The sequence below is a fragment of the Giraffa tippelskirchi genome, chromosome 2 (genome assembly GCF_054371585.1).
Source record: "Giraffa tippelskirchi isolate mGirTip1 chromosome 2, T2T-mGirTip1v1.2.pri, whole genome shotgun sequence".
NCBI lineage: Eukaryota > Metazoa > Chordata > Mammalia > Artiodactyla > Giraffidae > Giraffa > Giraffa tippelskirchi.
In genome coordinates, this window is record NC_137276.1 from 180,078,174 (window position 1) to 180,090,272 (window position 12,099).

The following is a 12,099-nucleotide window of genomic DNA, read 5'->3' on the forward strand; positions in this document are numbered from 1 at the left end:
TGCTGCCTCAAAAAGAGAGAGAATGGGCATATTGATCAAATAGATATACGCCATAAAACCCTTGCTTTTCTAGTTAGAGTTGCATTTGTAGTCTTTTCCAAATTAAAGTTAAAATTTTTGGATTTTGAAGATGTCCCAGTGCCTAATGAAAGGAGCAAGAGACCAGGAAGGAAACTTTTTAAGACACTGGTAATTTTTTCTTCTTTTAAGAATGAGAAATACGTTCAGAGAGACAACAAATAATAGAATAAAACTGATCCACTCATTCTTCTGAAGCATTCTAAGATAGATTTCAAGGTCTGAAATTAAACACATATGTGAGCATGTGTGTGTGTTTGTGTGTGTTTAGTCATTCAGTCATGTCCAACTCTTTGTGACCTCATGGACTGTAGCTCTCCAGGCTCCTCTGTCCATGGACTTCTCTAGGAAAGAACACTGGAGTGGGTTGCTATGCCCTTCTCTAGGATATGTAAGCATACCAAAGAGTTATTCATCAGTAGGACTACATCCGAGTCCCAGAGCCTTAGGTATGGTCCAGCATAGTGGTATGAAAGCAACCTGACCAAGTATGATTCCGTGGACTGTGGCTTTCTGAGTAATTGTGCACTAAAATAAACTAATGTCTTGTCCCTGGAGTTTGAGCCGCCTTGTACTGTCTGCTGGGGAGACACTGGAGGTCATACCTGCACTTGAAGAGTGAGAAAGATCAAATACCCATTTGATCTAAGAAGGACCAAGAAAAAACCTACTTCATCTGCCCTGTGTGTCGAATGGGAATAGAGTATCAATTTGAAAGGGTGTCCAAAAGTGTTTCCAGGTCCTCTGCCAGTTTTCAGTGTTTAATGGAGGAGGTAATTGAGGGATATAAATTACCTAGAGGCATTTATCTATTTAGATGACATAATCATTTTTGGCAGGATTCTGGAAAAGCTAGAGCAAAGACTTCTTAAAGTTAGGAAGGGCAAGGCTTTTGATGTTCCCTGATATGTATTCATGCTGATAAACCTTTATTAATTATGATAGGCAAGTAAAGACACAGCATAAAGTACACTGCTCCTGAAGAAAATACCTGATAGCCTCAGTAACATCAAATTAAAAACTTTCTTTGAGGTTAGTGATAACCAGAGGACACTGTGAAGACTTTTCCCTAATTGCTAAACCATTAACAATTTGACAGATTACCCTAGCAAGAGAGGTTCAAGGCAAGGAAGGTCACAGGGCACACAGCATGTGGCCATATGGCCATGTTTTTTCCTCCAACTTTTCAAGGATTACTTGTTCAAAGCCTATGACCAGGCAGTCATGGAAAGCCATCCTGGCTGCTTACCTGAAGGCATTCAAAGCAGCAAGCCACTGAAATCAGTGTATATGGATTTTTCTGACCTTGGTACTTGAAATCTGATCCAGTTTGTTTTACAGGCTGTCTTACTTGGCAACAGGTATTATAAACATAAATGTTTAAAGTCCAAGAGATTTCAACTTCCCTTCTTAAAAACTGCTGCTGCTGCTGCTACGTCACGTCAGTCGTGTCTGACTCCGTGTGACCCCATAGACGGCACCCCACCAGGCTCCTCTGTCCCTGGGATTTTCCAGGCAAGAAAACTGGAGTGGTTTGCCATTTCCTTCTCCAGTGCATGAAAGTGAAAGTGAAGTTGCTCAGTCGTGTCCGACTCTTTGCGACACCATGGTCTGTAGCCTACCAGGCTCCTCCGTCCATGGGATTTCCCAGGCAAGAGTACTGGAGTGGGTTGCCATTGCCTTCTCTGTCTTAAAAACTAACTAATTTGTTTTCCAGCCTCTAGACAAAGTGAGATTTAGAATGCTTGTTTGGAAAGAAAGAGAGAGGACAAATTTACTTCAGATAGTGAAGGAAGGAAGGAAGGGAGATGAAATATTTTTTTAAAAGGTACAAAATATGTATATATATATATATTTTTTTTTCCAACTTTTCTTAAATCAGTTTTTACAGCGTGGCTTTGTATTCTAATTTCAAGAACTGTGACTTCCCCAGAAGTCAGTTTTGCAAACATAAATTAATAATTCTCAGCCCAAATGAAAATGACTTTTAATTATCTGTACTCCAATTCATTTCTGATAGTGCCAATAATCAGAAGCTCAGAATGAAAGTAGTCTCAGACTCTCCAACTACAGAAAATAAGACCAAAGAAAATGCAGCATGTCAGTTAAGGTCTCGTGGTAAATCAGTAATAAAGCTAGGAATAAAATGTTCATGTTCTAACTTCCAGTGATAGGGTCACTAATTTACACTATTCTGCTTCTAACGAGCACTGATTATTTTAAAGATATAAAAGTTCATTTCTTTCATAGTGCTGGGCACTCTGCCTGCTGCATTGTATTCATGCTATCACTGGAGATGGAAATGAAGGTTATCTGGTCCACTTCCTGGAGACACAACTATCTCCATTCAACTGCAATGGCTCAGGTGATGAAAATTTCATTGTGAGTTGAAAACTGATTGCAGAACACAACCAGCAGTAGGAATCGGGGTGAGTGGGATGATAGAAAGGATGATAGAATGGGTTTATTTAAAAAAAGGCAGAAGCCCATTGGGGAAACACTAGACGGTATATCTCTTGTAGGACCATACACGGGGAGTGACTCTTGGAGGTCATAATTCATCTGTGGACAAGAGTATCAAGTTTATTCTAAATAAAAATGAAAAACAGTACATTTTTCTTAGGGAGATAGTTCAACAGAACTGAATTCCTAGCAGTCCCTGAAGTCAGTTCTCTTCTGTTCTATGCGCATAAGGTAAATTTCAAATCAGGAGGAGACAAAAAGACCTGGTAGAAAGTGGATATTTCTTTAACACATAAAATTTAGCTCGCTGATGTTCATGCAGCTTTCATGATACCTCATCCTCTGCTTTTGTAACCCAGTGACCCCTCAGAAAAGACACCTAACAAGTCATCTTACTAGTCACCTTAACAAATCCAGGGAAACCCCTGAGATAAACTTGCCATATTTATCTCACCACAGTGCCCATTTTGTTACCTCTTTGGCTTTAACTCCTGGAGGTTAAGTGACTTGCCCAATATCACAAGACAAATAGTTAATAGGGGAGCTTGACTACAACCTGCCCCTGATCTGTTTCTCTTACTGTATCCCTGTTCCAGCTGATGCCATCACCATTCTCCAGGATGGAATCGTGAACTCCATCCTCCTTATCCACTTTTAAGGAGGGCATGTCTTTTAATTCTATGTCAGAACTGACTTTTGAACTGATCACATTTATCCATCCTTATTCTTCTACCTTCCCCTACCCTTTTTCATCTCTCACCTGAACTCTAGCAACAGTTTTCTAAGTAATTTTCTTGCCACAAATTTCTTTAATCTTTTTAATCCATTGTCATTTCATACAGTTTCCAAAGAAACAATTGTGATTATGTCCCTTCTGTATGCAGAGATATCCAAATTATTCCTTCAAATGACATCCTAAATCTAATCAAGCTGCTTCCAGAATACCTATGTGTGTGTACGTGTGTGTGTGTATACATATATATCTATATTTACTACTTACCCACTCTGGTTTTTTGAAATTATGTCATTTCAAAAAACACAACATGCCCTGTAAGTCTCCACATCATTAGGGTTGAATTTGGGCTTCAGAGACAGGAAAAAAAATGTTATAAGTGGTTCACACAAGAAATAAATTTGAATTTCTTTCACATAAAATAAGTTGCAAGATAGGCAGCCCAAGGATGGTGTGGCACCCCAACAGTTGTCTCAGCCCTAGATTCCTCTCTTTCTGTCTTCCATTGTCAGCACTTCCTTCTGTACTTCTTAAATATGCTTATAACCTGAGGTGGCTTTCAGAGCTCTAATGACCACATTTGAGTTCCAAACTGACATCAAGAAGAAATATTCATTTGTTTCCCTGTAAGGTAACTCCTTGGACATCTCACATCATGTTCTTATACCTCATTGTATAGATCTTTGTCACATAACCATGCAAAGAAGCTGCTTGAGAAGCTGCAAAATGTAGATTTTGAACTGGATTTGTTCCCAAACCCTTGTAAATGCAAGCTTTCTGATAGAAAGGCAAAGTCTAACCCATAGCTTTAAAAATCAGCTAAAATGCCTTTATTTTTCCCCTAACTTCCACACTCAGAAGTTTTTTCTTCCATGCTTATCAAACATTTGTTATGTATCTCAAAAGTGTGAGATATATATGTATGATTATACATATATGTGTCTGTATATTTAATTTTTTTTTTTACTTCTATTTCCCTTACCATAAGGAAGACTTTGTAAGTAGAGATCATAGCTCACTCAACATTTTATCTTGATGTCTAGTACACAGTAAGTCTTTGATAACTGTTTGTTGAATAAGTGAATATATGCCTGCATGCATGCACAATTAAATCATGGTTTTTGAGGTCCTTGAGTGAATTGCAGTTTATGCTGGTGATAAAATTTAGGCTCTGTTTTTGTGTTGGTGATGAATACAGTCTGGCTAACCCCCACAGGCAGGGTTTCTGTGTATGGTTGTGCTGGTTGGTCACTGCATTAATACAATCATCCTGGAGAGGGTACTTTTTCTATTTGCCCAGAGTCTCTATATGAGCTTACACCTGGCTGTCCATGGTGGTGTCTAAGAGGCTCGGGAGGCCTTTAACCAGGGAGTGGTGTCTACTTGGCCATCTGTGGACTACAGAGGTGCAGGAAAGCACAAGGAAAGAACAGCACGATGACCCTCAGAAGCAGGAGACTATCTCACCTCTTTCTCTTTTTCCCTCTGGCCCTCACCTGAGTATCCCTTTATTTACATTTCAAATTTGAGAATGCAGGTATTCCCACCATTAAAAATACTGTGGATTATAGCCTCCATGTGGGGAGCCAGACGTTTAAATCAAAGGGAAAGCATCTGAAGATACTTGGAGTGTTCTGAGGCTGCAAATGTTTCCTTGCTAAACCTATTCTACATAAGCAGCATGGAGGGCATTTGTAGAACCTGCAGACTGAGAAGCAATGCAGGTGGTTGGAGGATCCCACATAGTGTGGTCGTTGTCCAGCCTTCATCCCCAGGAGAAGAAAGGACTTTCTGCATTCTCCATGTCTGCTTCGCTGGCATTCACAGTGCCACTGTGAGTCACTGTGTTAGTAGGGTGGTGGAGCTTTGTGGGCTCTTGGCCCACAGAAAGCTGCCCCCTCCAATAAGGTTGCCATATATATCCTATGGAGTTTCCCTGGTAGCTCAGCTGGTAAAGAATCCGCCTGCAATGCAGGAGACCCCGGTTCCATTCCTGGGTAGGAAAGATCCCCTGGAGAAGGGATAGGCTACCCACTCCAGTATTCTTCGGCTTCCCTGGTGCCTCAGATGGTAAAGAATCCACCTGCAATGTGGGAGATCTGGGTTCGATCCCTGGGTTGGGAAGATCCCTTGGAGGAGGGCATGGCAACCCACTCCATTATTCTTGCCTGGAGAATCCCCATGGACAAAGGAGCCTGGCAGACTATGGTTCATAGGGTCACAAAGAGTTGGACATGACTGAACGACTAATCACACACACATATATTCTATGAGCTGTGATGCTTGGGATTGCTTTCCCATCAGCTCCTGAAGCAGATACCTGGGTTCTTCCTTGGACATTGTACACTGTAAAATGTGAGGATCATAGATATTTATTACCATGCCTTCCTCTCCAGGCGGCGGATCAATTTCCTTTTTTCCAGATGGCTCACTAGTCAGCAAAAGAAGGGACTGCTGGCCATCTGCTTCCTGTTGTCTTTTCAAGCTGGCTAGCCACTCAGCAAGGCTGGCAAAGCCCAAGGCACCAGCTGTCAGTCTAGGCTGCCCTGCTGGCCCTGCACCTTGCCATACTAGGTGTGATAGAGCAGGGGCCATGCTGAAATCAGTGTTTGACACTCACGAGGTGGGAAAGCTTCCCTCCAAACCCAGGCCAGCCAGCTTCCCTGATGATAAACATAACGAGATTGCCTGCCCTGGGACTTCCTATGACAGTGGTATTCTGCCGACTTAATATGGGGTGAAAACGGATGACTTTGGGTAGAAGAAAGGCAATGTTTATGGTCAACTGATAGGACAAAATTTAATATAATTCTGAATCCCATATAAGTAAAATAATTCAGTCATAATTTCCTATTTATCCTTTTGTTTTCTGGTTTTTTTCCTAATGTTTATTGTTTACAAAGACAAAATAAACATCTGCTCATTGCAGAAAATCTGTAAAGTGCTGTTGGAGATTTAGAAAGTCACTCATAATTCTGTGAACTACAGAGATAACTAAATTTATTTTGTTGTTTAATCATTGTCTTTTTTTTCCTTCTTAGTATCTTTGAGCTCACATTCTATATACAGTTTTTTTCTGTTATTTTTTTGTGGCTTAACAGTACATATGAACATTTTTAGCAAATCAAAATAATAAATCTTTATAAAAATATTTTTGGTGACTAGTATTATAATGCATGGTAATGTCTTAATGCACTTAACTGCTCCCTAATTGCTGAACATTGTGATTTTTCCAACTTTTTACTATTTTAAATAATTGTTTAATAGAACATCACTGTGCCTAAAGCTTATATCTGTATTTTAGATTATTTCTTGAGGATCATTTCTTGAAATAGAATGACTGTGCTAATTTTAAGGAAAATTTACTATACTGCCAAATTGCTTACAAATATATATATATATATATATTTATTTACATATACATATATACACACACACACATTTATTATATGTATATACAAATGTATATATAATATATAAATATATGATAAACCATGAAACCAGCACTCTTTATATAAAGTTTCTTCAACAATAGGTGTTTTCTTCCTTTTTGAAATTTCAGCTGATTTGGTGCTTTTTCCCACCTCAAAACTGTGTCTTAATAGGTAGGTGTAGATAGAGGCCTTACCTGTTACACTGCACTAGACTTTCTTTATGCCAGGTTCTATACAATGAATATAAGACTATAACCTGAACACTGATTCAGAAGTGGGGATGTATTATGAATCACTGTGTTTGAAAGGGAGTCACTGTGCTCTGAGCCCCAGTGTGATGCTCCCCTTTGAATACTGCTTCCTCATTGTCTCATCTCCCTTAGCTGACTCTGTGGCAGTCATTGATAGACCTCGGTCTTTAATGGCTCCTTCCCAAGACCAGGTGGCCATACCTACAGGAAACGGCAAGAATGCTCTGCGGAGTGGTGAGGCTCTTAGCGCCAAGTTGGGCATGATGGTTGGCTCCCAGCACAGAGGTTCAGCAGGAAAGCGGGAGTCCTGCTAGGAGGCCAGGCTGCTTCAAAGGCACTAGGGTGAGAGGCCAGCACACCTGGCCTTCTCTGAACTTAAGTCCATGGTCTGAAGTGCCCAGTGAATGGTGATGTATAATTGTTATACCATCTGTCATAGTCCCAGTTGTTTCTTTAGCTCTATCTTTGCTGAGCCTTTTAAGTCTTTTACTAATTAGTATAGCTTTTCCACCACTGGCTTTGTTGAAATTTCTGCCTTCTCTCTTATAAACTAAGTCTTGTGTCTCTTCCCAGGGTACCACTAATTTTACCCCTCAAGCAATATATTCTACTAATTCTGGACTGCATTTGTCTCTCTCTTTTTTGTATCTCCAAAGTTTTAAAAAATTATTACTGAATATCAAACATTTTGACAGTTTTTAGAAGAAAGATTCAAATCTTTGCTTTATATCTCTAGTGTACACATTTCCATTGAATTCCAGACTCATATGGCAAGCTGTCTGTTTGCTATCACTCCATGAACGTCACACAACCTACCATACTCAAAGTTGGACTTACTCCAGTAATCTCTAGACTGACAACTTTATTTCCTCCCTACCTCTCACTTAATCACCAAGCCAGAATTTATACAGATAGAAAATAAAATTTGTATATCTCAATTCTGTCCACCGCCATTGCAAATCTAGCTGACCTCCTAACATACATCTTGGAACTCATTCCATCCTTCTTCTGTGCTAAAGCCAAAGTGATCCTTGCAAAACCTAAATTTGATCAAGTCATGCCTCACACTCCTACAGTCTACTTTAAACCTGTTAATGGCTTCTCTTCATTTTTTCTGAAATATGTTAATATAGTAAAAATATAGACAACATAAAATTTTCCATTTTAACCATTTTAAATGTACAGTTGTGTGAAATTAAGTACATTCATACTGTGCAGCTATCATCACTATCTGCTTCTAAAACTTCATCATCCCCAATAGAAACTCTGTAACCATTAAGCAATAACTTCTCATTTCCCCTTGTGACTCAGCTGGTAAAAAATCTGCCTGAAATGTAGGAGACCTGGGTTCGATCCCTGGGTTGGGAAGAAGGGAAAGGCTACCCTCTTTAGTATTCTGGCCTGGAGAATTCTGTGGACAGCCCATGCAGTTGCAAAGAGTTGGACACGACTGAGCAACTTTCACTTCACTTCAATTCTCATTTCCCCTCCCCACAGGGCCTACTAACATTTCATCTACCTTCTTTCTCTATGAATTTATCTACTCTAGACGTTTCATATAAATGGAATCATACAATATTTGTCCATTTCTATTCTGGCTTTTTTTTTTTAATATTTCCAAGGTTTATCCACGTTGTTGATGTCTATATATCAGAATTTCATTTCTTTTTGTGACTGAATAATATTCCCTTGTAAGATATGCCACATGCCCTAGAATGGTGGGATGGGGAGGGGAAAGTGGGAGGCACAAGAGAGAGGGAATATATATGTATACATATAGCTGAGTCACTTCATTAGAAACTAGAAACTAACATCATTAGAAACAGTGGAAACTAACAGCATTTAAAGCAATTATACTCCAATTTTTTTAAATATAAATAAATAAATAAAAATAACATGGATGGGTGGAAAAAATAATATATCACAAATTGTTTATTCATTCATCTCTTAAAGGACATTTGGTTCATTTCCACATTATGACTATTGTGAATAATGCTGATGAGAACATTCACATATAACTGACTCCCTGTTTTCGATTGTTTTGCCTCCTCTTATTTAATATTAAAAAATAAATGTCTTAACCAAGACTATAAGTCTGTATGTGATCTGGTTCCTCTGTTCTCATCTCCAGCAATTTCTGCTCTCCTAGCTCTCTCTTTTGTTTGGAGTCCTCACACCTGTGTGGCTTCTTACTGTATCAGTTGAAGGACAACTGAGTTATTTCTGTTTTTGTCTATCGTGAGTAACACTGCTGTGAACATTTATGTACAAGTTTTTGTGGGGACATGTATTGATATATTCATTTTGTGGGGGTATATGCCTAGGAATGGAATTGCTGGATCATATGTTAATCAGATGTTGAACTTCTTCAGAAATCCATGTTCTTTTGTTTTTTTGTATTGTACTTAATGTACAATTATTATGTAAGTTACAGGTATATAATGAACATAGTGATTCACAATTTTTAAAAATTATGCTCCATTTATGAGGCTTCCTTGGGGGCTCAGTGGTAAAGAATCTGTGTGCCAATGCAGGAGATGTGGGCTTGATCCTTGGGTTGGGAAGATCCCCTGGAGAAAGAAATGGCAACCCACTCCAGTATTCTTGCCTGGGAAATCCCATGGACAGAGGAGCCTGGTGGGCTACAGTCTATGGGGTTGCAAAAGAGTTAGACATGACTTAGTGACTAAACAGTGACAGCCAATCTAATCACATGGACCACAGCCTTGTCTAATTCAATGAAACTACAAGCCATGCCGTGTAGGGCCACCCAAGACGGAGGGGTCATGGCCGAGAGTTCTGACAAAACATGGTCCACTGAAGAAGGGAATGGCAAACCACTTCAGTATTCTTGCCTTGAGAGCCCCATGAACAGGATGAAAAGGCAAAAAGATAGGACACTGAAAGATAAACTCCCCAGGTCAGTAGGTGCCCAATATGCTACTGGAGATCAGTGGAGAAATAACTCCAGAAAGAATGAAGAGACGGAGCCAAAGCAAAAGCAACCCCCAGCTGTGGATGTGACTGGTGATAGAAGCAAGGTCTGATGCTGTAAAGAGCAATATTGCATAGGAACCTGGAATGTTAGGTCCATGAATCAAGGCAAGTTGGAAGTAGTCAAACAGAAGATGGCAAGAGTGACCATTGATATTTTAGAAATCAGTGAACTAAAATGGACTGGAATGGGTGAATTTAACTCAGATGACCATTATATCTACTACTGTGGGCAAGAATCCCTTAGAAGAAATGGAGTAGCCATCATGGTCAGCAAAAGAGTCTGAAATGCAGTACTTGAATGCAATCTCAAAAACAAGAGAATGATCTCTGTTCGTTTCTAAGGCAAACAATTCAATATCAGGGCAATCCAAGTCTATGCCCCGACCAGTAACGCTGAAGAAGCTGAAGTTGAATGGTTCTATGAAGACCTACAAGAGCTTTAAAAATAACACCCCCAAAATATGTCTTTTTCATTATAGGGGACTGGAATGCAAAAGTAGGAAGTCAAGAAACACCTGGAGTAACAGGCAAATTTGGCCTTGGAGTACAGAATGAAGCAGGGCAAAGGCTAATAGAGTTCTGCCAAGAGAACACACTGGTCATAGCAAACCCCCTCTTCCACAACACAAGAGAAAACTCTACACAAGGACATCACCAGATGGCAAACATTGAAATCAGATTGGTTATATTCTTTGCAGCCAAAGATGGAGAAGCTCTATACAGTCGGCAAAAACAAGACTGGGAGCTGACTGTGGCTCAGATCATGAACTCCTTACTGCCGAATTCAGACTTAAATTGAAGAAAGTAGGGAAAACCACTAGACCATTCAGGTATGACCTAAATAAAATCCCTTATGATTATACAGTGGAAGTGAGAAATAAATTTAAGGGACTAGATCTGGTAGACAGAGTGCCTGATGAACTATGGATGGAGGTTCATGACATTGTACAGGAGACGGGGATCAAGACCATCCCCAAGAAAAAGAAATACAAAAAGGCAAAATGGCTGTCTGAGGGGGCCTTAGAAATAGCTGTGAAAAGAAGAGAAGCAAAAAGCAAAGGAGAAAAGGAAAGATATACCCATTTGAATGCAGAGTTCCAAAGAATAGCAAGGAGAGATAAGAAAGCCTTCCTCAGCGATCAATGCAAAGAAATAGAGGAAAACAACAGAATGGGAAAGACTAGAGATCTCTTCAAGAAAATTAGAGATACCAAGGGAACATTTCATGCAAAGATGGGCTCGATAAAGGACAGAAATGGTATGGACCTAACAGAAGCAGAAGATATTAAGAGGAGGTGGCAAGAATACACAGAAGAACTGTATAAAAAAGATCACGACCCAGAAAAATCACGATGATGTGATCATCACCTAGAGCTGGATATCCTGGAACGTGAAGTCAAGTGGGCCTTAAGAAGCATCACTATGAACAAAGCTGGGGAGGTGATGGAATTCCAGTTGAACTATTTCAAATCCTAAAAGATGATGCTGTGAAAGTGCTGCACTCAATATGTCAGCAAATTTGGAAAACTCAGCAGTGGCCACAGGACTGGAAAAGGTCAGTTTTCATTCCAATCCCAAAGAAAGGTAATGCCAAAGAGTGCTCAAACTACCGTACAATTGCACTCATCTCACACACTAGTAAAGTAATGCTCAAAAAGCCAGGCTTCAGCAATACATGAAGTATGAACTTCCAGATGTTCAAGCTGGTTTTAGAAAAGGCAGAGGAACCAGAGATCAAATTGCCAACATCTGCTGGATCATCAAAAAAGCAAGAGAGTTCCAGAAAAACATCTATTTCTCCTGTATTGACTATGCCAAAGCCTTTGACTGTGTGGATCGCAACAAACTGTGGAAAATTCTGGAAGAGATGGGAATACCAGACCACCAGACCACCTGACTTGTCTCTTGAGAAATCTATGTGCCGGTCAGGAAGCCACAGTTAGAACTGAACATGGAACAACAGACTGGTTCCAAATAGGAAAAGGAGTACATCAAGGCTGTATATTGTCACCCTACTTATTTAACTTATATGCAGAGTACATCATGAGAAACGCTGGGCTAGATGAAGCACAAGCTGGAATCAAGATTGCCGGGAGAAATATCAATAACCTCAGACATGTAGGTGACACCACCCTTATGGCAG